This window comes from Sciurus carolinensis, chromosome 1 (assembly GCF_902686445.1).
Source record: "Sciurus carolinensis chromosome 1, mSciCar1.2, whole genome shotgun sequence".
In the NCBI taxonomy this organism is placed as follows: Eukaryota; Metazoa; Chordata; class Mammalia; order Rodentia; family Sciuridae; genus Sciurus; species Sciurus carolinensis.
The window spans coordinates 90,987,973-91,013,901 of NC_062213.1; the positions used below are offsets into that span (position 1 = coordinate 90,987,973).

General features: G+C 38.9%; 1 protein-coding gene across 5 annotated transcripts in view; it reads left to right on the top strand.

Moving 5' to 3' along the window:
* Aim2 (absent in melanoma 2) overlaps positions 1 to 25,929 on the top strand; it is a 67,019-nt gene that overhangs the window by 14,943 nt on the left and 26,147 nt on the right. Inside the window, exons 2-3 of one of the 5 annotated variants that reach the window (XM_047564501.1) lie at positions 860 to 1,016; positions 1,367 to 1,398. The exons of 1 other annotated variant lie outside the window; for it this stretch is intronic. The gene's annotated coding sequence lies outside the window, so the exon portion shown is untranslated. The remainder of the gene's footprint in view (positions 1 to 859; positions 1,017 to 1,366; positions 1,399 to 25,929) is intronic. 3 more of the 5 variants (XM_047564512.1, XM_047564493.1, XM_047564522.1) reach the window with 3 other exon arrangements.

Consider the following 25,929-nt stretch of genomic DNA (forward strand, 5'->3'; position numbering starts at 1 on the left):
CCACCCTGTTTCCATCTCCTGTGACCTCCACACTACCGAGAACTCACAGCTCAGGTGCATTTTCATAAAGTGCCTCAAAACAGATCTCAAGCAACCAAATCAGCAATTGATTGGAATTGACACTTATAACAAAACTCCATCTAGGCTGTATTTTTTTCCTGCCTTGGGGTACCCATTGAATTATTTTACAAATCCTTTATGATACAGAGAAAATGAGAAGGTGGATTTAAAATTTTTCTTTCTTTTGATTTAGATTGACTAAATAAATTGTGGTAGATGATAGAGCATGTATTACAAAAATAACCATACTTCCTATAATTATATATGTAATATATGCATATAATGTTTTATTATATATATTTTTACTTTTTATTTTCATAATGGTGGGATTCATTATGCCATGATTGTTCTTACACAACATTTGATCAATCTCATTTCTGAGAAAGATTCCCTTTTCTCCTCCTTTCCCTGATCCGCTTACTTTACTAATATCCCTTCTATTATTATTATTATTTTATTACTTTAATTAGTATACTATAATGATATATATTAGACAGGAATCATTATGATATATTTCTACATGGACATAGCATAATTTAGTAGATTTCATTCCTGGTACTTCTCCACAATTAACTCAGACAAGAATAAAGATCATCTTTTCAGATTTTTACATTTTGAATAGTGGGGTTATGAGTGTTGTTGTCTTTTTTCTACTTGGACTATGTTTTCTGTTTCACTCTTTTCCAATAATGATTTAAATTGCTTTTGTAACAACAACAACAAGAGCAAAAACAAATGATCTTAATAAAAGAAATAGCAGAATAATTTTTGAGACTTATTTTTTTACCTTTTTTACTAGCATAAGTAACCTTGACAAGAATAACTAGCTGCAAATAAATTACAGATACAGACACTAAAATTTACTAATGTAAAAATATTCCTCAGTTTTGGAAAATTGATTTTAAAAATGGAAACATTCAAAACAGTGGCAAAAGAGCTGAACAACATCCAAGTTAGTAAGTAATGTAATTTTTAAAATTTAATCTGCAGCCTGTATTTTAAGCTTTTATTTCTCTCTCTTCCTGATTTTTTAGTGGTTTGCTCTTTCTAGTGGTGTTTATAGACATGGAGGTAGCTGCCCTACACGTCAAGCTGATCCCTTCTGCTCCGATTTGAAAATTACAAAATAGTAAATTTCATGTAATGTGTCCTTCATATTTTGTTGAGAATGTAATATGTTATGCAACAGATATGCAGAAATGTTCAGTTCCCTCTTCATTTACTCAAATATAATTTCAAAAGGAAAATTTAAAATTTTGTAAAATTCGTGTTTTTGGATTTTTATCAGTTACCTTTCTTTTTAAAGGTGGTTGTCTACTTGCAACAGCATTTTGACAGGTAAGCTAAAGTGATTTTATTTGTGATTTATCTGTTTGTGGTTAATATAAAAAGTTAGATTCCTCAGTAGAGCATTTTCAGCATATTGGCAACATTTGGAATGAAAATATTAAAACTAATTCTTCGTATGAGACCAAAAAATGAGAAGGGTGCTGATATCTGATGGTGATATCATGAAATGCCAAACACATAAATTTATAAATTGAAAATTTGTTATTTTACTTATTCATTTGTAGTACCCAGCAATTTGTGTCAACCAAAGGTGGCAGTGGCTACCTCTGCCTGTTAGAGCAGCATAGGTTACATACGTTTTCACTCATTGCCAAAGTTAATATTTGGGGAATGTTTAGGTTTTTGAACATAGGTGAGGTATTTCTGCCTTTTTTCCCCATCTTAAAATTGATGTACAATTTACTAATTAGGAAAAAGTCAAGGTTATTTGAAAAGGAAGTAACTTAAAAATGATAGCCAGTCCTTTTCTTTTATGCTGAAAACACTGAAGAAAATTTTGCCAAATAGACAAATTACCTATAATCCTCACCATCCTAATGCACTGACTTCCAAAGTTTGATTTTTATAATACTGTTTTTTCCTTTTTTTGTTTTGTTTTGTTCAGATAATTAGTCTCAAGTCACCTATACTGCTTTACTTTTTTTTAAAATCTGGTACTGGGGATTAAACACAGGGGCGCTCCACCACTGAGCTATGCCTGCTCCACCACTGATCTATGCCCACACCCCTTTTTAGTTTTCATTTTGAGTCAGGGAGTCACTAAAGTTGCCCAGGATGATCTCAAGCTTGCAGTCCTCCTGCCTCAGACTCCTGTATAGCTGAGATTAGTGTGGCCACTGTGTCTGGCAGGCACCTATACTTTCTGTATTGACAATTTTTGTTCGATATTATCTATTTGTATTTAGGTTTGATAATGATGGCTGTAATCCTATTCCTACCTCCTCATAATTTGTTTAAACCATTTTCCTCTGACAAAAAGTTTTTTGGTTTTATGAGGATAAATTCTTGGAGTGGGTTTATTCAGTGAAATTATTTGACTTTCATGGTTATGTTGTCTTATTGCATTCCTAGAATTGTAACACCTCACAGTGTCCCATTTGTGTTGGGAGTTTTATATGTTGTTATTTAATAAGAGAGAAATCAAAGTTTCCCTAAATTGCTTTTGTGTGATTTACCTGCGTACTTCATACATTTATGTAAATAAATGTCTTAATGGTTTCTTAAAAAAAAAAAAAAAAAAGAACTGAACAACATGCCAAATTACCAATATTAAAAAAATCGGGGCCGGGCTTGTAGCACGGGGTGGCAGAGCACTTGCCTACCATGTGTGAGGCACTGGGTTTGATTCTCAACACTGCATATAAATAAATAAATAAATAAATATCCATTGACAACTAAAGAATATTTTAAAATATCTTCCTTCATAGAGAATGTTTGACTTCCTAAATTTGTTGAAAATCACATGGCTACACAAAATAATATCAGTAAGCACATTTGTAAGATGTGGGACTGTAGCAGCCTATCAAATAGCTATGTACTGCCCACCTAATTTATGAAATGAAATCATGTCCATACTTCAAAAACTTTGAGAGTTCACTGGTCTCGTCTACTTTCCACCCCATTAAAATGCCTACCGAATATTCTGGGTTGTCACTCTGCTGTTAAGTTTTGTGTCAATGAACAATGTTATTTAATTTTTTTACATATTTTATACTTAGAGAATTGAATCATATTATGCATATTCTTCTGTAAGTGACTGAGATTCATGGGTATTGTTGTATCTAGTTCATTTTCACAGTTGTATCACATACCACTACATGAATAAACCATTATTCATTTGCCCATTTTACAGTTTCTCTCTCTCAGCTTTAACAATCAGTGCTATTAAAAATTTCCCCAGGGGATTCCCAGCTCTGGGGCCCTTTCTCTTCAGAGAAGTCTATCTGTATCTCTCTTTTACAATAAACCTAATCCTTGCTTGCTAAAAAAAAATATTCCCAAAACTAAAAGTTCTATGTATCTTCAAAATTAATAGAGAATACCATGTTTTTATATCAAACAAGTTGTATCTCTTTGTACTACTAGCAGTGAATAAGATTTAGTTGACTTGTAGTAAATAATAATCCAATTTCCCTCACAAAATTCAATGTGTTCTGGCTACATCATTCCATTGACCCTGAGGAAATTCAGATGCCTTTTCACATGATATAGAAGGGAGGAGGAATTAAAGTAGCATGCTAAACCTTGTAAAATTTTATGTGCCATCACCAATATTTTTTTCTTTAGTAAATATCATGAAATTTTGTGTGCATCAGTATGAGTTAATCTCCTTTTACTATTTATTTATGCAGAAGCTAATTGGTGCGTTGTTAACATTTCAGACTCTGGAGTCAAATTACCAGGGTTCAAATCCTCTCTCTGTTTCTTATATCTTAGTAACCTATTCCCTTTTCACCTGGGTTTCTCTATCTGAATATGGGTACACAATTTTCTAGGATTTCTGTTGGGTCTGGAGAACATGGGGGATATTCACTATGTTCTCCCCTTTCCCAGAGGAGACAGTCTGATGATATAGTATTGGGCAGAGGTTGGGAGAGTCTTTATTCTGTGAAATTGTGGGGTGGGATTTGGGGGCTTAGTGCCTCAACTACTATCTGCTATTGCAAACTCCTAATGCTCTGTAGTCATAAAGTTTAGGTCATCTTGTGCATAGTATGTAATAACTTAACTGTTTTCAGTTAAGTTGCAATAATTGTCTGTGTCATTTTGATGATTGGCTTCATAGTTTTGCATCTTCAACTAATATTTGTATATTTTCCCATTAGACTTTTGTCAAGATTTACAATTATCTATTTAAATCTGAGTTCATATCTCTATTTCTTTCCCCTTTTTTATTTGTTCTTTTTAGATATATATGACAGTAGAGTGTATTATGACATATTATACATACATGGAGCATAACTTCCCATTTCTTTATCTGTACACGATGTGGAGTTACACTGGTTGTGTATTCATAAATGTTATGTCTGATTCATTCTACTGTCTTTCCTATTCCCATTTCTCCTCCCTTCCTCTCATTCCCCTTCTAATCCAATGAACTTCTATTCTCCACCCCCACCATTGTGTGTTAGTATCTGCATATCGAAGAGAACACTTGGCTTTTGGTTTTTGAGGATTGGCTTATTTCACTTAGAATGATATTCTCGAATTACATGCATTTACCAGCAAATGGCATAATTTCGTTCTTCTTTCTGGTTGAGTAATAGTCCATTGTGTATATCATATCTCTATTTTTATGGTAAACACAAAGAAGTGGAATTGCTAGGTTATAATAATTCACTTTCTTTTTCCAAGAATTTTTCACTGTAAGATTATTGATCTAGTGGGACATGGTGACACACACCTGTAATTCCATCTACTCAGGAGACTGAGGCAGGAGTATTGCAAGTTTGAAGTCAATTTGGCGACATCCTGTCTCAAAAATTTTTAAAAAGTGGGAAGCTGGGATGAAGCTCAGTGGTAATGTACCCCTGGGTTCAATTTCCAGTACCACAGAAAAGGACTAATTTAAGCATCTATTTCAATCATTTCTTTTCTTAATTCGAATACCAGAAATACAGCTGTCTCAGGGGATGTGTGTTCTTGGATCATCATCCTCTTTGCTTCCTGTGGACCTGACATATCACAAAAGCCCAGGGATAGTTTATCCTCTATTCTAGGTGCTCTTGAAGCCTGCTTCATGACAGAACATTTTGATACATGATGTCAGTTTCAGTGTCCATGCTCTAAAGATGACCTTTGCAATGGAGAGGGACAAAGGTGCCTAATTTACTTTGACAATGGCAGGCGTTTTGATGAACACAGATGCAGATACACACTTACTCCCTCTCTTCTCTCTGTCCTTCTCACCATTAGTTAGCACTTCTTTTACATGTCAGCTTCCTGAGTTCCTCTCCAAATAAAAGGGCAGCCATAGAGGCAGACCTTGAACTGATTGCCTTGATCCGTCCTAGTTTAAATGGCTCTCAATACAGAGATGATGGGCACCTCTGTAATGATTGTATTTTACAAGTATATAATTTTATTCATCATCATTAGTTACATGCTTTCTGTCCTCAAGAATATAAGATGGGGTTCTTTGCCCATTTATTGATTGGGTTGTTTGTTTGTTTGTTTGGTGTTAAGCTTTTTGAGTTCTTTGAATATTCTGGATATTAACACCCTCTGAGGTGCAGGTGGCAAAGATTTTCTACCATTCTGTAGGCTTTCTCTTCACACTCTTGATTGTTGCTTTTGCTGTGAAGAAGCTTTTTAGTTTAATGCCATCCTGTTTATTGATCTTTGATTTTATTTCTTGTGCTTTAGGAGTCTCGTTCAGGAAGTCAGTTCCTGTGTCAATATGTTGAAGTGTTAGGCCTACCTTTCCTTCTAGTAGGTGGGTTTTGGGTCTATTTCCTAGGTCTTTGATCCACTTAGAGTTGATTTCTGTGCAGAGCATAAAGGGTTAACTTTCATTTAACTACATATGGATTTCTAGTTTTCCCAGCACCAATTGTTAAAGAAGCTGTCTTTTCTCCAGTATGTGTTATTGGTGCCTTTGTCTAGTATGAGATAACTGTATTTATATGGATTTGTCTCTGTGTCTTCTGTTCCATTGTTCTTCTTTTTGGTGGTAGTACCATGCTGTTTTTGTTACTATAACTTTGTAGTATAATTTAACATCTGGTATCATGATGTCTTCTGATTCATATTTCCCACTAAGGATTGTTTTAGGTATTCTGGGTCTCTTATTTTTCCAAATGAATTTCATGACTGCTTCTTTTTTTTCTATGAAGAACATCATTGGAATTTTGATGGGAATTGCATTGAATTTGTATAGTGCTTTTGGTAGTATTCCGTTTTGACAATATTGATTCTGCCTCTCCAAGAATATGAGAGATCTTTCCATCTTCTAAGTTCTTCTTCAATTTCTTTAGTTAGTGTTCTGTAGTTTTCATTGTAGAGCTCCTTTACCTCTTTTGTTAAAGTGATTCCTTTCATTGTAGAGCTCCTTTACCTCTTTTGTTAAAGTGATTCCTAAGACATATGAATGATCAACAAATATATGAAGAAATGTTCATCGTTTCTAGCAATTAGAGAAATGCAAATTAAAACCACACTGAGATTCCATCTTACTTCAGTCAGAAGTAATTATCAGGCAATTATCAAGAAAATAAGTACCAAAAAATCTTGGTGAGGATATTGGAAAAAGGGAATGCTTATACATTATTGGTGGTAGTGCAAGTTGGTGCAAACCCTCTGGATAGCAGTATGGAGATGCCTCAGAAAAACTTGGAGTAGAATCACCATTTGACCCAGTTATCCCACTCCTCAGTATATACCCAAAGGATTTAAAATCACCATACTACTGTGTCATCAATGTTTATAGCAGCACAATTCACAATAGCTAAACTTTGGAACCAACCTAGGTGCCCATCAACAGATGAATGGATAAAGAAATTGTGGTATATATACACAACAGAATATTACTCAGCCATAAAGAAGAATGACTTTATGACATTTGCCAGTAAACAAATGGATCTGAAGACATGAAATAAGATAATCCCCCCAAAACAAAATTCAAATATCTTGACTGATATGTGGAAGCTAAACCATAATACAGGTGGGTAGGGGAAGAAGAGAAGTTCAGTAGATTAGATAAAGGGAAACCAAAGGAAGGGAGGGGGAACAGGAATAGGAAAGACAGTAGAATGAATCTAACATAATTTTCCTATGTACACATATGAAAATACCTAAGTGAATCCCCATTGTAACCATCCACAAAAATGGGGTCCTAATTAGAATAAAATATATTTCGTGCTTGTGTAATTTTATCAAAATGGATTCTACTGTCATGTACAACTTAAAAGAACCCCTAAATATAAATACATAGGAAATTTCAGGCATAGTATAATAATGTGTACTCTGATATCTAAAAAATAAACTACCTCCAAATGTAAAATAAACGTATATAGGGTAGTTTTGTGAATTGTGAATCTTCAGGAATCACATGATGTTATCTTCCCCTTCCCTGATGGGAGTAGGTGGAAGGAACTCAGACTGTGAGAAGCAAAAAGAAAGGCAGAGCCTACCACCGCACCTCATGACAAAGTGTCCGTGTGCACTGACTGCTCAGCTGTCTTCATGGTCATAAAGCCACACATAGTATGAAGGTATTAACAGTCTGAAGAAAAGCCTCTGTCCTCTGTACCTGTAAGACCAAGAACAACTGAATGTAGAAAATCTAACCTTGATCACACCATTCTGTTTCCTGTTTAATTAACCTTATTAAGTAATTTTTTCTTTTAAAAAAAATCTATTGGTGCCTGTTAATTATATAAGTAATGGGTTCCATTGTAGCATATTTGTACATGCACGTAACATAATGTGATCTATTTCACTACCCAGTACCTCCCCTTAATTGAGTCACTTTTAGTTACTTTTATGATTTTTACCTTGCTTATGACCATACAAACCAAGTCCTATAAATCTGATGTTGAGATTGAGGTTTTTCATTTAACTATTCATCTTTCTGTTTTACAGACTGTATCTTTATTCTAATGTTTCCATCCCAAGAAGAAACCGAAAGGGAGGGAAGGTCAATGGGAATTTACTCGGGAAAAGGGATCACAGGAAACAGTATTAGTGCTGAAAGCAAGGAGGCAGTTTTAGTCAGTCTTTGAGATTGAGGTGCTTCATGCTCATGGGGTTAGTTAGAGTAAGTTTTCCCAGTGAAAGCTTTTAGCATTGTTTTCAGAGAGGTTTACCCCAAAGGGAAACCAAAAATTTATGTCCTAACAGTTTCCCAGAGTTGAACTACGACTTTCAATATGTTTGATCCTGGATCTGTCTCTAGTCACCATAACTAGATGAGCAGCTCAAGATAATGCAAAAAACAAAAGTAACCTTCAAATGCAACATCCTATAAAGACAGCAAGAGTTTTTACTCTGAAGATTTAAGGTGAAATTTTCGACTGTCTGAAGTGGTCAGTAACTGATCAAACCTCTTTATTTAGAGATTAAAAACAAACCCTAAAATGAAAGGTGAGGCATTTAAGTAACACAATGACCATCAACAATGACATTATGAAATTGTGAAGTGAACACAGACTCCTGGCAGCATACGAGAAGGGATGATTCACAGATTTCTCAATTCATATATTATATTATTTTTACCTTCTGGGACGTATCTGAACTTTATTCCATGTGCCTTCTGGTGTATATCCTTACAGTACATTCTTGCACTTTAGTTAAAATGATAGTATTTATGAATATGGTCGAGAGTTGAGTGTTATCTTAGGTTAAGTTCCCAAGAAACAGACCTGAGATTTGCCTGCAGGTGTGTTGGAGGGTGCACTCAGGAACACCTACAGAGGAGAGAGGGAAACCGGGCTGGGCGGAAGGAAAAGTTGAACCACAGTGCACTCATAGTGGAGCCTAGAGTCAATCCCCTGGACACTGAGAGCTTGGATAGCTCCAATTCTCCCTCATTAAGGCAAAAAGGCTGTGACCTTGAACGTGGCCCTAGGCCAATTCCTTGAATTCAGGCTGCCTATAGGGAGAGGTGTAACGTTGGGCCAGGAATTCCTTCAGCACAGGGCAACTCTGGGAGACAGACTCAGCTCTAGGCAGCCTGTACTCCTGGAAGCTGGCAGAAGCAGTGCTTTGGCTGTGGGGTCAGGGGATCTGGATGGTAACAGTCAAGCTACTGTAAGTAAATAGTTCAGTAACTAGAGTAAAAGCCAGTGGAATTGGTAAGGCACAGATGAAAGACCAGTGATTTATGGGAAACCTTGAAGAATAAATTCATAGTAGGAAACGATAGGTATGTTGTGTGATTTTTGTGCTTTGGGGCCTCAGGGGCCATGTCCTTGAGTGGCCACTTTTGTTTGGGCTGATACATAATTTAAAGAACTCAGCAGAGCATTCTAGTTTTGTTTTCATTCTGCTAACCGGGGAATAAATTAATTAAGAGAACTTCCTAATGAAGAACCAGATAGTGGGGCGGAGCAGGGAAAACGATGTGGATTGTACAAACAATCCAACAGAAGAGCCTCTATCAGCAAGGCATGCACTTGGTATCCACCTCCTGTTCTTTGTGCTGATCCACTTGGTTTTCATCCTTTTGATTACAGAGTTGAGCTTCTTCCTTTGGCCACTGGGGGGCAATGTTTAAGAGTGTACTCTGACTTCACAAGGCTGAGGTTCAAACACTATTTTTTCCTTTCATTATTTGTATCATCTTGGGCCTTTCATGTAACATACTTACACCTCTATTTGTTTATCTGTATAATGGAGATAGTAATGGTGCTTACTTTGGAGGTTTGTTAGGAATACTAAATTCAAGTTATGCTTGTTAAGCACTTAAATCAGTGGCTCAATGACAGCTGGAATCCTAGGCAAGAAAAGGCCTTCCACATCTCATTATATGTGACAACTCAATCCTGGCTTTCTTAGGAAGGATTCTGTGTTATCTTGACAACTCAATCCTGGCTTTCTTAGGAAGGATTCTGTGTTATCTTTGAATGGAGGTCAAAGGAAGGAAGATACATGTGGTGGGATGGACGATGGACTAAAATGAAGTGTGAGAATAGAGATATATATTAAAAAGTTGCTTTTAACCATCAATACATAGAAAAAAAAAGCTTAGTTGATATTTGGACACCTTAGTTTCATTGACATTGAAAGTTGGAACTGGAACATCTTTCACCATTATGGAAGTGCATATTGATATTTAATTGGGAAAACCAGGCTGAAACTATAGGTCATGACCTTGATGTCATGAGCCAAAAAACGTCAAGCTCAACTGACTGATGAGGCTTCTAGTGTCTGGAACTCCTTCATCCTATGGCTGTGGGGCATGTTTATTGATAAAGCATCATGGTCAGCGTTCAGGAAGATGATGGATCCAGGTGTCAGGGACACAGCTTTTATGTCTCACATATATACACATCATTCCATTCTTCAGAGCCAGCTCATCACCCCTGGGACCTCAACTAAACCTGAGAACATCAGGACAATCCTATGCCTCTTTATACTTCTTCTCCCTCTTTCTGCTCACTTGATTTCCCAATTAGGATGGCTACCTGACTTATCACCAGTTGCATTAATTCTTTTCATCATTTTGCAATTTCCCCTCATCTACTTTGGTAAATGAGAAATCAGAACAAAGTAAGAGTAAACTAGAAATTTTCTAATTATGTAGAAAACATTAGAGGTCAAAAGACCACTTTGGCACTTACTGCAAAAATCTACCCCACTGTGCTACTTATCACCATTAAATTCAAAAATAGACTTGCCAGAATGAAGGAAAAGCTTAGAGTTGCCTTTTATTAACATGCAAATAGCATGATAGATTATTATCATTAAAAGTTCATTAATAAATGATTAATATAAATGTTGGGATATAAATTAAAAAAGAAAACCCTTGTCATCAGGTACCCTTTTGCAGGTCAGCACAGGAATGGTTCCTTCAGCCAGCCTTCCCATTGATATTTAAAGGTTAACTGAGTCTTGGGTGTGATGGATCATTTTTATTTTATTATAAACTCACCTGACTGCCATCACTGCTATCACCCCTGAATCAGGCTTGTCACTTGTATTATCAATATGAGTGACATTCAACAGACGTGGTCAAGGAAGAGGGAAGAATTGCAGGCTATGAAGCCAGGTCATTTTTAAAGTTGTGGTTCTATTAACAGTAAAAGGGAAGTCTAGATGAGCGGGTGCTTAGAATCCTCTGACAACTGCTGATTTAGGGTGTGTTGACTGACCTCTTCATTATACATCTGGATAGAAATGCATAGCATGTAGTTTTGAATGCACACCTTGAGTGGTAGGTTTGTGGGTTGAGATTGAGTCTTTGTGATTTGCATTTAACAAACATGCATTTAGGTCTTACTGTTTCAGTTTCTGATGATATTTTTCTTTCATTCGTAAACATGATACAGTTTCTGCCCCTGTGGCATTTGCATTTAAAAAAAAGGCAGAGATGACACTGAACAATGTCATGAAACAATAAGATGATGGTGATAGTATTAATAATAGGCCATACTTACTGAGTGCTTTCCATCTTTCAATTACTTTGTTTAGTGTTTTTAACTGCAATTTTTTTTTTTTTTTTTTTTTTTTTTTAGTTTTCATAACACCCCTGTGGATTAGGTACTATCAGGGTCTATTAGTAGCTATCAAGAAATAGGTTGAAGGGACTTCAATAGGTTAAGGGACTTGCCTAAGGCCACACAAATTGATGGAGCAGGTATTTTAGCTTGTATGGAATGGAGTCCTATCTTGTGCACTTCCTTGTCATGACAGGAAGCTCTGAGTATCCTGGGAATAAGCAGTAGGAACACTAAATTCAGGTTCATGCAGAGAGGGTTTAAAATGACTTTGGAGAAAGTGAAATATAGAGAGAGACCTGGATGTGAATAGTAATTAACCAAAGGAAGGAGGAAAATGAAATGAATGACAAGATCTTTTGGGGCAGGTGTAGCTTAGTGTGTGGGAAAGGACTGACCATAGACAGATAGATGAGATCACAGCAGGAGACCAGAGACCACCACACACACCTGTCAGATCACCTGTGTTCATGAGGTGGAAAGAGGAGGAACTTCTGACAATGTGGGCAAAGTCACAGAACTCAGAAGCTGGAGAGGATGTGCTCGCAGGAATGTTCTTTTGCCTCCCCCTTGTTGCCTTTTCACTTACTTCCTGTTTCAGTACATCAGGGCCCCATATGAGCAGAGCAAACCAGACTAAAAGTCATGGAGTGAGGGGTAAAATCTGGAGGAAATGAATAATGAATTATCTGCAGTGTGTTTCCTAGATCTGAGATAGAATTTACAACATCTGAACTCCATCTCTTCCCCTGGCTTTATTGAGATAAAACTGTATATACTGACAGGGTAGATGATTTTCCATGTAGTACATCTTGTACGTGCTTACTATAATCATGCTAATTTACTTATAGAGCTCACATAGTTCTCCTTGGGCTGTGTGCATGGGGAGAACATTTGAGATCTGTTCTCTGAGCCATTTTCGAGTCTATACTGTATTATTGATTCCCCATCCTCCTTGAAGTTCTCTCTACCTTGCCTTCCAAAACTCCACCAGCTCTTGCTTCTCTTCTCTAGTGCTCTGACCTTTCTTTGTAAGTCTCCCTTTCCCTCTTTCTCCTCTTCCTCACTACTGACTTGTCTGAACTCCGTGTGGCTCCAAGGCTGCCTTCTTATCACTCAACATGCCTTCTCCTGACAGTCTCATCCTATTCACAGCATCAGTTGCCATCTGTATTCTGATGCCAAACACATTATTGTCTGGAGTTCTGACCTTTCATCTGAGCTCCAGGCTCATATATTCAATTAAGCATTTCCATTTACATATCTCATGAGTACCTCAAACTCAGCACTTCCCACACTCACCCACAATCTTCTCACCTACTCTGACCTCCTCCTCCTCCTCCAGTGTCCCCTGTCTCTGTAATGATACCATCAGTCACCTACTTTCCTGGCCCAGAAATCCAGGAGTAGTTGAATCCTCATCTTTTTTGAATGGATTTCTAGTGGACATATGTCATATTTGGGGCTTTCAGCATTTTAAAGTAATTCACATGCAATGGATTTCACCTTCCAATCTACTTGTGCAGTCTCAGTTTCTCTTGCAGGACAGATAAATGCAGTGACCTGAACTTACCCTGTCTGACACTTCCAAGTGAGGCTTCAATTGGAGGTCCTCAATGTGAGAACCAGGCATCCCTGGGCTTCTATCTTGCTGATACAGCTGGCTTCAGAGGAATTGCTGTTCATGACAACAGAGCAATTGAAAAGTAGAATTCCTGACACAGAAGTGGCATGAGTGCCGCAGATACAGCGACTGCAGTGCAACCATGTCTCCACATCCTGTGTTTGGTGGCAGAAACAGTGAACTTAAGTTGTTCAGAAGAGTTCTGATGTGTGGTCTGTGGTGTGTGTAAGTGGATGCAGGAGGAGGTGTGGGAGCATGGTGTGTGTGGTGGGGAGGAGGTGTGGGAGCATGGTGTGTGTGGTGGGGAGGAGGTGTGAGGGGCATGGTGTGTGTGGTGGGGGAGGAGGTGTGGGGAACATGGTGTGTGTGGTGGGGGAGGAGGTGTGAGGGGCATGGTGTGTGTGGTGGGGAGGAAGTGTGGGGAGCATGGTGTGTGTGATGGGGGAGGAGGTGTGAGGAGCATGGTGTGTGTGGTGGGGAGGAAGTGTGGGGAGCATGGTGTGTTGGGCGGGAGGAAGTGTGGGGAGCATGGTGTGTGTAGTGGGGGAGGAGGTGTGGGGAGCATGGTGTGTGTGATGGGGGAGGAGGTGTGGGGAGCATGGTGTGTGTGATGGGGGAGGAGGTGTGAGGGGCATGGTGTGTGTGGTGGGGGAGGAGGTGTGGGGAACATAGTGTGTTGGGCGGGAGGAAGTGTGGGGAGCATGGTGTGTGTGATGGGGGAGGAGGTGTGGGGAGCATGGTGTGTGTGGTGGGGAGGAAGTGTGGGGAGCATGGTGTGTTGGGCGGGAGGAAGTGTGGGGAGCATGGTGTGTGTAGTGGGGGAGGAGGTGTGGGGAGCATGGTGTGTGTGATGGGGGAGGAGGTGTGGGGAGCATGGTGTGTGTGGTGGGGAGGAAGTGTGGGGAGCATGGTGTGTTGGGCGGGAGGAAGTGTGGGGAGCATGGTGTGTGTAGTGGGGGAGGAGGTGTGGGGAGCATGGTGTGTGTGATGGGGGAGGAGGTGTGGGGAGCATGGTGTGTGTGGTGGGGAGGAAGTGTGGGGAGCATGGTGTGTTGGGCGGGAGGAAGTGTGGGGAGCATGGTGTGTGTGGTGGGGAGGAGGTGTGGGGAGCATGGTGTGTGTGATGGGGGAGGAGGTGTGGGGAGCATGGTGTGTGTGGTGGGGAGGAGGTGTGAGGGGCATGGTGTGTGTGGTGGGGGAGGAGGTGTGGGGAACATGGTGTGTGTGGTGGGGGAGGAGGTGTGAGGGGCATGGTGTGTGTGGTGGGGAGGAAGTGTGGGGAGCATGGTGTGTTGGGCGGGAGGAAGTGTGGGGAGCATGGTGTGTGTGGTGGGGAGGAGGTGTGGGGAGCATGGTGTGTGTGATGGGGGAGGAGGTGTGGGGAGCATGGTGTGTGTGGTGGGGAGGAGGTGTGGGGAGCATGGTGTGTTGGGCGGGAGGAAGTGTGGGGAGCATGGTGTGTGTGATGGGGGAGGAGGTGTGAGGGGCATGGTGTGTGTGGTGGGGAGGAGGTGTGGGGAGCATGGTGTGTGTGGTGGAGGAGGTGTGGGGAACATAGTGTGTTGGGCGGGAGGAAGTGTGGGGAGCATGGTGTGTGTGATGGGGGAGGAGGTGTGGGGAGCATGGTGTGTGTGGTGGGGAGGAAGTGTGGGGAGCATGGTGTGTTGGGCGGGAGGAAGTGTGGGGAGCATGGTGTGTGTAGTGGGGGAGGAGGTGTGGGGAGCATGGTGTGTGTGATGGGGCAGGAGGTGTGGGGAGCATGGTGTGTGTGATGGGGGAGGAGGTGTGGGGAGCATGGTGTGTGTGGTGGGGGAGGAGGTGTGGGGAGCATGGTGTGTGTGATGGGGGAGGAGGTGTGGGGAGCATGGTGTGTGTGGTGGGGAGGAGGTGTGGGGAGCATGGTGTGTTGGGCGGGAGGAAGTGTGGGGAGCATGGTGTGTGTGATGGGGGAGGAGGTGTGAGGGGCATGGTGTGTGTGGTGAGGGAGGAGGTGTGGGGAACATAGTGTGTTGGGCGGGAGGAAGTGTGGGGAGCATGGTGTGTGTGATGGGGGAGGAGGTGTGGGGAGCATGGTGTGTGTGGTGGGGGAGGAGGTGTGGGGAGCATGGTGGTAGACTTTTTGTGAGTTTGCACCTGTCTTTGTTCATTCCGCATTTCTAGTGATCTCTGAGTTCATATTTTAATAAAATCTCCTTTTCCTTAAACTAGCAGGAGTAGATTTTGTTGTTTGTAGTAAGAATCTTTACCCATTCAATATTATTGATTTCTGGTAGATAGACTATGTTTGAGCTATGCTCTGGTATAGGGAAGGATGTGGTGAGTAAGAACTAGAAATGGGTTTGTCTGGAGGAGTTCAGGGGCTGTCCTTCTAGATTTTGTTTATTTGTTGTATTTGTATTCCTTTGAAAAGGGTTTCTGTATATTGAACATTCAATTCATGTCCAAATATTTTAAGAAGTCAGGGCAGAGCAATGGAAAAAACATCATCTTTTCTTAGATATCTGTTTTTTTTTTATTTGTTGTAATTAGTTATACTTGGCAGTAGATGCTTTTTGACACATCATACATAAAAACTTCTCATTCATCTGACTGTATATGATGTAGAGTTACACAGGTCATGTAGTCATATATGCCCATAGGGTAATAATATCTGATTCATTCTACTATAATTCCTAACCCCTTCCTTCTCTCCCCACTGTCTAGTCCATATTACCTCTATTCTTATTGTGAATTATCATCCATATATCAGAGAAAACATTCAGCCTTTGTTTCTTTGGTATTGGCTTATTTCACTTGGCAGGATATTCTTCAATTCTATCCATTAACCTGAAAAATGCTTTAAGGCTGAGTAATATTCCCTGGTGTATATACACCACATTTTCTTTATCCATTAATCTGTTGAAAGACATCTAGGTAGGTTCCATAGTTCAGTTATTGTGAATTGAGTTACTATAAACATTAATGTGGCTGTGTCACAGTCATATGCTGATTTTAAGTCCTTTGGGTATAAACCTAGGAGTGGGATGACTGGGTAAAATGGTGGTTCCATTCCAAGTTTTCTGAGGTATCTCCATACTGTTTTCTATAATGGTTGCACCAATTTGCTGTCCCACCCCAATTTATGAGTGTACCTTTTTTTCTACACCCTCACTGACATTTATTATTGCTGGAATTCTTGATAATTGCCATTCTGAGTGGCGTGAGATGGAATCTTAGTGTAGTTTTGATTTACATTTCTCTAATTACTAGAGATGTTGAGCATTATTTCAGATGTTTGTTGATCAACTGTAGTCTTCTGTGAAGTGTTTGTTCAGTTCCTTAGCCCGTTTATTGATTGGGTTGATTTTTTTGTTTGTTTGTTTTTTGGTGTTAAGTTTTTTGAGTTCTTTATGTATCCTGGAGATAATGCTGTATCTGAGGTGCATGTGGTAAAGATTTGGAACAATGTGTATCTTAACAGAAAACAGTAGGGTTAAAGTTCTGATTAAACCACAAATCATGAAAAAGTGATTTGACATCTCTAAGTTCCAGCTATATATATATATATGCATGAGGTGCTGGAATGCTCTATCACTGAGCTATACCCCAGCCCTTTTTATTTTTTAGTTTATGACATGGTCTTGCTAAGTTGCTTAGGTTTCTCATATTTGTAATCCTTCAGCTTCAGCCTCCCAATTGCTTGGAACACAGGTGTGTGCTACCATGTCTGGCAAGCACCCTCATTTATGAGCTGTGGTTAATATATTTGCCATATAGAGATGCTGTGAAGTTCCTTGAAGTAATCTGTGAAAGAGTCCTAGCCCTTAGTGGCTGAGTGATAAAGGTGTTCTTTGTGCCACAGGCAATCCGCGACTGTAGAAAATGGTCCAGGTGTTGACAACATGTGCTTGATTTGTGAAATATCAACCTCTCCATTGTATTGTCCTAATAATCCACATTTTATATTCTCACTTAATAAAAATCGGATTCTGAAAGGACCAGTCCAAGTACCTTTTATTCCCTAATGGATCCTTCTCAGTTTCATTTAGCTGGAAGTATTTAATTCCACTTCTGAAATATTATTTTGTATGTCATATTTGGAATTAATGGTACGTAGATCCTTAGGAAAAAAGAGCAAAAAGGTACTTCAGTGAGCATCAATCACAGCCTCTTAAATTTTGTCTAATCTTTATTTTTGGCAAATTGATATATTATGACAATAAAGAGTAGCTCCCAGCCCCATACCTCCTTACTCCCAAATTCCACTCATCAGCAGCAGCTACTTTTAGCCTTTTCTAATATTATGATGTGTTCCTTGGTTTTCAATTTTACTTATTATGTATTGATTTTCCTCAATAGATTATGAAATTGTATTTTCTTACAACTATCATTTCTTATGTTGCAAGACATTTGCATCTCCCAAGTATGTGTGATTCTCTCTTCCCATTTTCCCAGTATATTCATTTCACAATTTTTGGTTAAATCAATGTTTGGTGTGTTATATTTCTATAACCATGCAAATATAACCTACAGTTAAGTCCTGTAGTATGTTTACATTTGCTCACAGATACCACACATTTCCTCCTCCTTTGGAAATATTCCTTCTTGAATTTTCTGTACTCCTGTTTTAATTTGTATAACTTGCTCTGTATCCATATACAACTCAGGGTTCAGGGACTTCTCATCACTGTCATTCTGGGGTGTTATGGACTAATGTTTGTGTTTTCCCAAAGCTCATGTTGAAATCTTAACCACCTGTGTGATGGTATTAGGAAGTGAGACTTTTGAGAGGTAGTTAGGTCTTATCCTAATAGAAAGGCCCCAGAATGCCCACTTTTACATTCTGTCATGTAACAATGCAGCCAGAAGAGGAGCATCTATGAATCAGGATTCAAGTTTGCACCAGATACTGAATCTGCTCACAGCCTGGTTTCAGGTTTCTCAGCCTCTAGAACTGTGAGAAATAAATGTTTGTGTCTTAAGACCTCTAAGACACAAATGGAGGCTCAAATGGACTAAGACATGGGAATTTCTGAAAAATGTTGTTGCTTCCTTACATCTACAGGTAATTAATTACCACCTAGTTATGTAACACCAGGCTGAAAATTGTTTTCCTTCAAATGCCAAAATAATTGTTCCACTTTTACTGCTTCCAGTGCTGCTGTCAAGAAGGCCAATGCCATCTTTAATCCTTATCCTTAAATGCGATATCTTCTTTCTGAGGAATGTTTTAGGATTTTCAGTCTCTTTAGCGTTTGGTACTTTAAAAGATTTGCCTGGAACAGAAGAAAGATCTAAAATCAATCATCCCCAGAATGATATTATCATTAGAAAACTGGAAAAAGAAGAACAAATTAAGTCCATAGTAATTAAACAGAAGGAAAGAAATAGTACAAACCAGAGTTGAAATCAATGAAATTGAAAACAGAAAATCAGCAGAGCAAGTCAATTGAAACCAAAAGCTAGTTTTTTGAAAAGATCAATAAAATTGATAAACTAATCCAGGCTAGCTAAAAGAAGAGAGAACACCAATAACCAATATGAAATGTGAAATAAGGGATATCACTACAGGTCCCGTAGACATTGAAAAGCTTATAAGTGGATAGGATCACAAATTCATGTCCACAAACTTGATAACCTAGATTAAATGAACCAATTCCTTCCAAAACACAGTCTGCCAACACTCACACAGGAAGAAAAAAAGAATCCTACTAGATCTTTATTTATTAAAGAAATTGAACCAGTATTTAATAACCTTTCATAACAGAAAGCACCAGGTTCACTGAACTCTGACAAACACTGATGGAGGAAATTATACAGAGTTTCTACAATCTCTTTCAGAAGATAGAAGCAAAGAGAATACTAAGTTATTTTTAAGTTATTTTATGAGGGTAGAATTATCCTGATGCCCACACCAAACAAAGATATTACATGGAAAGAAAATTATAGGCCACTGTTTCTCATGAATATATATACCAAAATCCTCAGCAAAATATTAGCAAATTGAACCTAACAACATATAAAAACAATGAAAAACCATGACCAAGTCGGAATTGCCCTATATGAAAGGGTCCAACATTAGAAAATCAGTTAATGTGATCTATTCCATCAACAGGTTAAAGAAGAAAGATCACATTATCATGAGAATAGATGCAGAAAAAGCATTTGATAAAATACAGCACCTACTCATGAGAATGTAGTAAATTAGGGATGGGGAGACTTCTTCAATTTGATAAAAATTGTCTACAAAGAAATCCTATAGTTAATGGTGAAAAAACTGAAAGCTTTCCTGCTAAGATCAAGAACAAGGCAAGAGCCCTCTTACTACTTCTTTTGAACATACATGAAGTCCTAGCTAAGGTAATAATGCAAGAGAAGGAAATAAAAAGAGTATAGATTAGAAAGGAAGAAATAAACTGCCTTTGCACATGATATGGTCTTCTAAGAAGAAAATCTGAACACAAAAATTGGAACTAACAAGTGATTATAATGGTAAGGACACAAGATTAATACACAAGTGCATATTTATTTGACCAAGTTTGGAACACTGACAACACCAAATGAATAGCAAGCATGTGGAACATCAGGAACTCAACTTCGCTGCTAGTGGAAATGCAATATGGTAGACATTCTGGAAGACCATTTTGTGGGTTCTTATAGAACTAAACATACTTTTACTTTGTAATACGGGAGTAACACTCCTTGGTAATTACACAAAGGAACTGAAAACTTAGGTTTATATAAAAATCAGCACATGGATATTTATGGCGGCTTTATTCATGATTGTTCAAATTTGGAAGCATCCAAAATATACTTCAGTAAGAGAACATATAAACAAACTGTTGTGCGTCCAAATGATGGAATATTATTCAGCACTAAAAATGAATGAGATATCAAATCATAAACAGACGTGGAGGAAACTTAAACATACATTACTGAATGAAAAAAAACAACCTAAAAAGCCTGCATGGTATATGATGCCAACTACAGTACATTCTGGAAAAGGCAAACCAGTTGAGTCAGTAAAAGATCAGTGGTTGTTGCCAGGGGTTGGCGGGGGCAAGCATGACTAGGCAGACAGCACTGTTCATGTTATTGCTGTGGTGGAAGCTTTGTATTATTCATTTTCCCAAACCTAGAGAATGCACACCACCAAGTGATCCCTAAGGCAAACTGTGGACTTTGAGCCATGCTAATGTATTCATGTAGGTTCATCAATGGTAAAAACAATGGAACTCAAGGGTAACGAACATTCCACTCTGACAGGAAAGTTGACAAGGAGGAGGCTGTGCATGTGCGGGGTAGGGGGATTATGGGAAATCTCCATACCTTCTGCTCAGTTTTGCTGTGAACCTAAAGTTGCTGTTAAAAATAAAGTCTGTTTAAAAAAAAACAAAAAAACAAAACAAAAAAAAACCTAAGAAATAGGGGCTGGGGCTGTAGCTCAGTGGCAGAGCACTGGCATGTGTGAGTCCCTGGGTTTGATCCTTAGCACCACACAAAAATAAACAAATAAAATAAAGGCATTCTGTCCATTAAAACAAAGAAGTATTAAAAAGAAAAAAAAAACTAAGAAATAAAGTGATGCATCTTTCTATGTGTTATCCCATTGTTTACTAAATTAGATATTATTTCCTAGATAACTTTCTTTTCTCCATTTTCTCAGTTCACTCTTCCATGAACACTTGTTAGCTAATTATTCATTCTGACACAAACCTTTATTTTTTTTACCTTTTCTTTCCCTTTCTCCCCATCCCAATTGTCTTCTAGTTATACTTTTACAAAGAGATCTTCAACTTCATCTACTACCACTCTATTAACTATGATTTTTCTGCTACCACATTTATAAAGTAGATCTCTAAAAATCTCTTTTGTTACTGTTTCCTGTTCACATTTATTAGTCCTTCTTTTTTGATTCATTGATGCAATGCCTTTTCTTATTTCTGTGATGACTATTTTTTCTTCTACTCTGTACTCTGTCCCTATTTCTTTTAAGTTCCTTTCTCCCCTGGACACCTTTTAAGTAAGCGACTTTTCTGAATGTGATTATCTGTTTACTCATATTTGACTCTCTCACACACACACACACACACACACACACTAATTAGAGTTCTTGATGTGTGAATCAGGTTTATTTATCAATTAGTTTCATTATAGGGTTAGTAGGAAAGTGTCTGGCTGTTTGTCTTGGGGACCCAAAATGCCAGTTAGCCAAAGAGTTTTACTCTCTTGGGTCAGTCATGGCCGGTGGCGGGGGTGGGATGTTGAGACTTCTGCTTATTGTCCTAACCTGCCTGTTAGCACTCCAGGAGTCAGTGAGAAGAGGGCTTGGGGATCCCACTTTTCTCTGTATGGACTTTTACTTGAACCTCCATTTCCAGCATGTTGCCTCGGCTCCACACTTCTGCACCCAGTGACCCCCAGGGTGCCACAGTGCACCTGATCCTCACAGAGACCTTTAATAACTGTGCTTCCTTCCAGTCATTTATCCCACTGTTATGGAACCTGAATCTTTAAACCACTCCATCTCTTTGGGGTTGTGTAGTATGAGTATAATTAATTTTTTCTGGGCTCTCCTTCAGTGGGGAGCCTTTTCATGTTCACTCGGTTGGTTTTGCTGCATCCATCCATTTTTCATGTTCTAGAAATGTGTTGCTCATCCTTCTCATTGCTGTCCTTGTTGGCATTCTGTACTCTTATGTGATTCACTCATTCGTTCAACACATATTGTTTAGGTACCTTCTATGTGCCTGGTGCTGGGTTGGGTGAAGTGGGTACAGTGAGAAATCCCTGCCCTCGTGGGGCTTCCATTTTAGGAACAGGAGTCAGAAGACAGGTAAAATGGACAGTGTGTCAGATACTGGTCAGTGCCAATGTAGGGAGCGGGTAGAGAACATGCTGGTCACAGAGGCCTCAGTGATAAGGTGCTTCTGGCAGAAGTGTGGCAATAGGCCTTGCTGCGGAGATGAAGCAGTCCCTGCAGCTCTTGACCGATCACTGGTATGGTCAGGTGCTCTTCCTGTGCTCTCAGAGCATCTGGAACATGCTTTAGTAGAACCATTTCCATAATGTGTTATTGTCATTATTAAATTACATGTCTATTCCCGACTTGACACAACCACTCAACATCTGGAATCTTGTCTTACTAACTTTTTTAGTCCCAGAATCTAATACATCAATTAAGTGTTCAGAATGTCATTGTCGATTTAATGAATAGGAGATGACATCCTCATTCAACAGTGGACGAGAGTCAAGCCCCAGGACTCCAGCAAGGCTGACTCGCACAGGACCATTTCTTCGACATCTGTCACTCCAGCCCTTTCCTCCCAACCACAGAAGCCTCTCCTTCCAGCGGTGCTCTTCCACCTTTCCCATACTCTTCTTCATCTGTCCTTTTAAAATCCTTTTCTCAGTCTCAAATACAGGTCATCACCTCCCATCCTGGGTAAAACTGTTATAAAATATTACTGTATTTCTATCACTTTTTATAGTAATTTTGAATGATCATTCTTTGTATGGCTCTGTTGTAAGTTCTTGACTGACTGGTTTGGAATCACTCTATTCTGACAGTAGTCCTTTAGTGGACTCATTTTACACTTGAGAATATGGGCACGTTAGAAGGTTGTAATTTACCAGATATCACAGTTAGTCAATGACCAAGCCAGGATCTCTCTCTGACTGTACAGCTGTCAGTGTAGGCAGCAAGTCAACACAGTTGGGAATCCTTGAGGCATTCAGAAACACTGGTATGGGGAAAGTAGGCGTTGTTCCTTCAAAGCAGATGTCAAATGCAGGACATGTGGGTGGTCTTCCTTTGTTTCATAAGGTATGTCTCAATAGTAATCATTTTTAAGTTTAATTTGTGTAAGCAATTTTCCTTTCGCTCCACACCGCCAATTTTCCTTCTCTCCTAGATCATTCTTATCCATGTGACACAGGTGGTCATTCCTCCCATATTAGAAAAACAAGCAAAAAGACAAAACAAAAAAGCAAAAAAAACCCCCAAAACAAAAAACCTTCTCAATCTTATACCTTCTTTTACCCTCCATCACATTTCTTTAGCTCTTTTATAGCAAAAAAGTAGGGGTTTACTTTCTTCCTTTTTTCTCCATCTACTAGACTTAAACCTTTTTTTTTTTTCCCCATCTTTTGCCATCAAAATTAGTATTGTCACCAGGCATGGTGGGGCACACCTGTAATCCCAGTGGCTCAGGAAGCTGAGGAAGGAGGGTTCAAAGTCAGCTTCAGCAACTTAGCATGGCCCTAAGCAACTTAGTAAGACCCTGTCTCTAAATAAAAAATAAAAAAGGGCTGGGGATGTGGCTCAGTGGTTAAGTGCCCCTGGGTTCAGTCCCTGGTACCAATAAAAAAATTTTAAAAATGAAACAAATAAAATAACAAAAAAAAAAAAAAAAAAAACTAGTATTGTCAATGTCATCAGTGACCCCACATTGCTAATTCTGTGTCATTTCTGTGGTCTTTATCCTACCTAGCATCTCAGAAACATGTGACATATTTGATCTCTTTATCTTCCTTAACACTACGTTTCCTTATTTTCTTTGTCTCTCAGCACACACTCTCTGAAAGTCTCTAAGGCTGGCCATCCTTCATCCCCATGTCATAGGTATTGGAATGCCCAGAGGAATAACTTGGATTTCTCATTTCTCTCTGCATTTCTCCTTTAGTGAAGTCACTAATCCTTATGGCTTTAACTACTACTTCCTTTATGTAAATGACTCTCAGATTTCCATCTCTGGACTAGCACTCTCTCCTGAACTATATCTGAGTACCTGAAGTCCACTTGAAACTCTTAAGAGGTGTCTCCAACTTAACGTGTCCAAATTCATACTTCTTGTATTTCTCCTAACATATCTCAAATCTGCCCTTAGACATTCTTCCCCTTCTCAATATCAGTAGCAACTTGAGATGGGTAAACAGCTTGCTTACTTAGTCCAAAAATCTAAGTGTTTTACTTAACCTTCTTTTTTTTTTTTTTTGGCACTCCACACCTGCTCTATCAGGTAATTCCATTGGCTATAGCATAAACACATATGACATTAATTATATATTTTGAGTACAATCTCTCCTTGTATCTCCCCTGCTTCTCTCCCAGACCAGGGCACATTCGCCTCTCTGCCGGATTAGTGCAGTAGCCTCCTAACTGACCTTCTCACTTCCATCGTGTTACCATCAGGCACAAAGAATGATGTAAAAAACATAAGCATATCTTGCACTTCTCAGCTCAGAAACCTCTTGTTTCAATCAAGTTAGAGCAGATTGCTTTCCAGATGATTTATGAACAAGTTTAATCCTTCCTCTCCGACTTCATCTCCAGCTGCTCTTCCTTCCTGACCATCCTCCAGCCGCATGGATTTCTCTGACTTCCTTGAGTGTGCCAGGCACACCCATGTTTGAGGACCCTTGCACTGTGGGTCTTCTCTTCCTAGAAACCTCTCCACTCAAACAGGTGATTACCACCTCCTCACAACTCTGTTTACATTTTATCTTTTCGTTTTCTGATCTCTATCATCTCTGATAACTCTTTGTTTCTTTTCGTTTTGTATTTTTATTACAGCACATTAATTATACAGAGTAGTGGGTTTCATTGTGGCATTTCTGAACATACCTATAACACACTTTGATTATATCCCCCCATTACCCTCCTCTACCTTTCCCTCTCCCTCTGATTCCCTTCCTTTTCTCTAGTAGGCTCCCTTTTACTTTTCACATTACTTCTTTTTCCTCCAAAGATTATACATAAGAGAAAACCATGTGACACTTGTCTTTCTGAGTTTGCCTTATTTTGTTTAGCATGATGATCTCCAGTTCCGCCCATCTTCCTGCAAATGACACAGTATCACTCTTTTTGACTGAATAATGCTCCTCTGTGTATATATATTCATGTTCTTTGTTCTTTGTACCTAGGCTCATCCCATAACATATCTATTGTGAATTGTACTGTGATAAACATGGGTATGTAGATATGCTGAATATGGTATGTTGACTAATTCCTTTGGGGGTATATGGAGGAATGGGAAGCTGGATCGTATGGTAGTTCCATTCTTAGTTTTTGGAGGAACCTCTACTCTAATTTCCACAGTAGTTGTATTAATTTATATTCCTGCCAACAGTATATTAAATTTCCTTTTTTCCCTCATCTTCTCCAGTATTTATTGTTTTTTTGTATCCTTAATGGTAGTCATACTGCCTAGGGTAAGATGGAATCTCAATGCAGTTTTGATTTGCATTTCCCTGATGGCTAAAGATGTTGAAATTTTTACATATATTTATTTATCATTTGTACTTCTTTTCAGAAGTATTTGATCAGTTCATTTGCCCATTTGTTGGTTAGGTTATTTGCTTGAATGTTTTGAGTACTTTATATGTTCTCAAAATTAGTCCTGTCAGAAGAATAACTGGCAATTATTTTTTTCTATTCTGTAGTCTCTCTGTTCACTCTTTTTATTGTTGTTGTTGTTGTTGTTTTCCGTGCACAAGCTTTTTAATTTGACGCAATCGAATTTGTTGATTTTTGCTATTATAACCTGAAACTTTAGAGTTCTATTCAGGAAGTCATTGCCTGTGCCTGTATCTTGAAATGTTTCCCTATGTCCTCTTCCATCAGTGTCAAAGTTTCAGGTCTTACATTTAGGCCTTTGATCCATTTTGAGTTGAGTTTTGCACAGAACAAGAGATAAGGACCTAGTTTTAATCTTATACATATGGCTATGCAGTTTTTCCAGTACCATTAGCTAACAT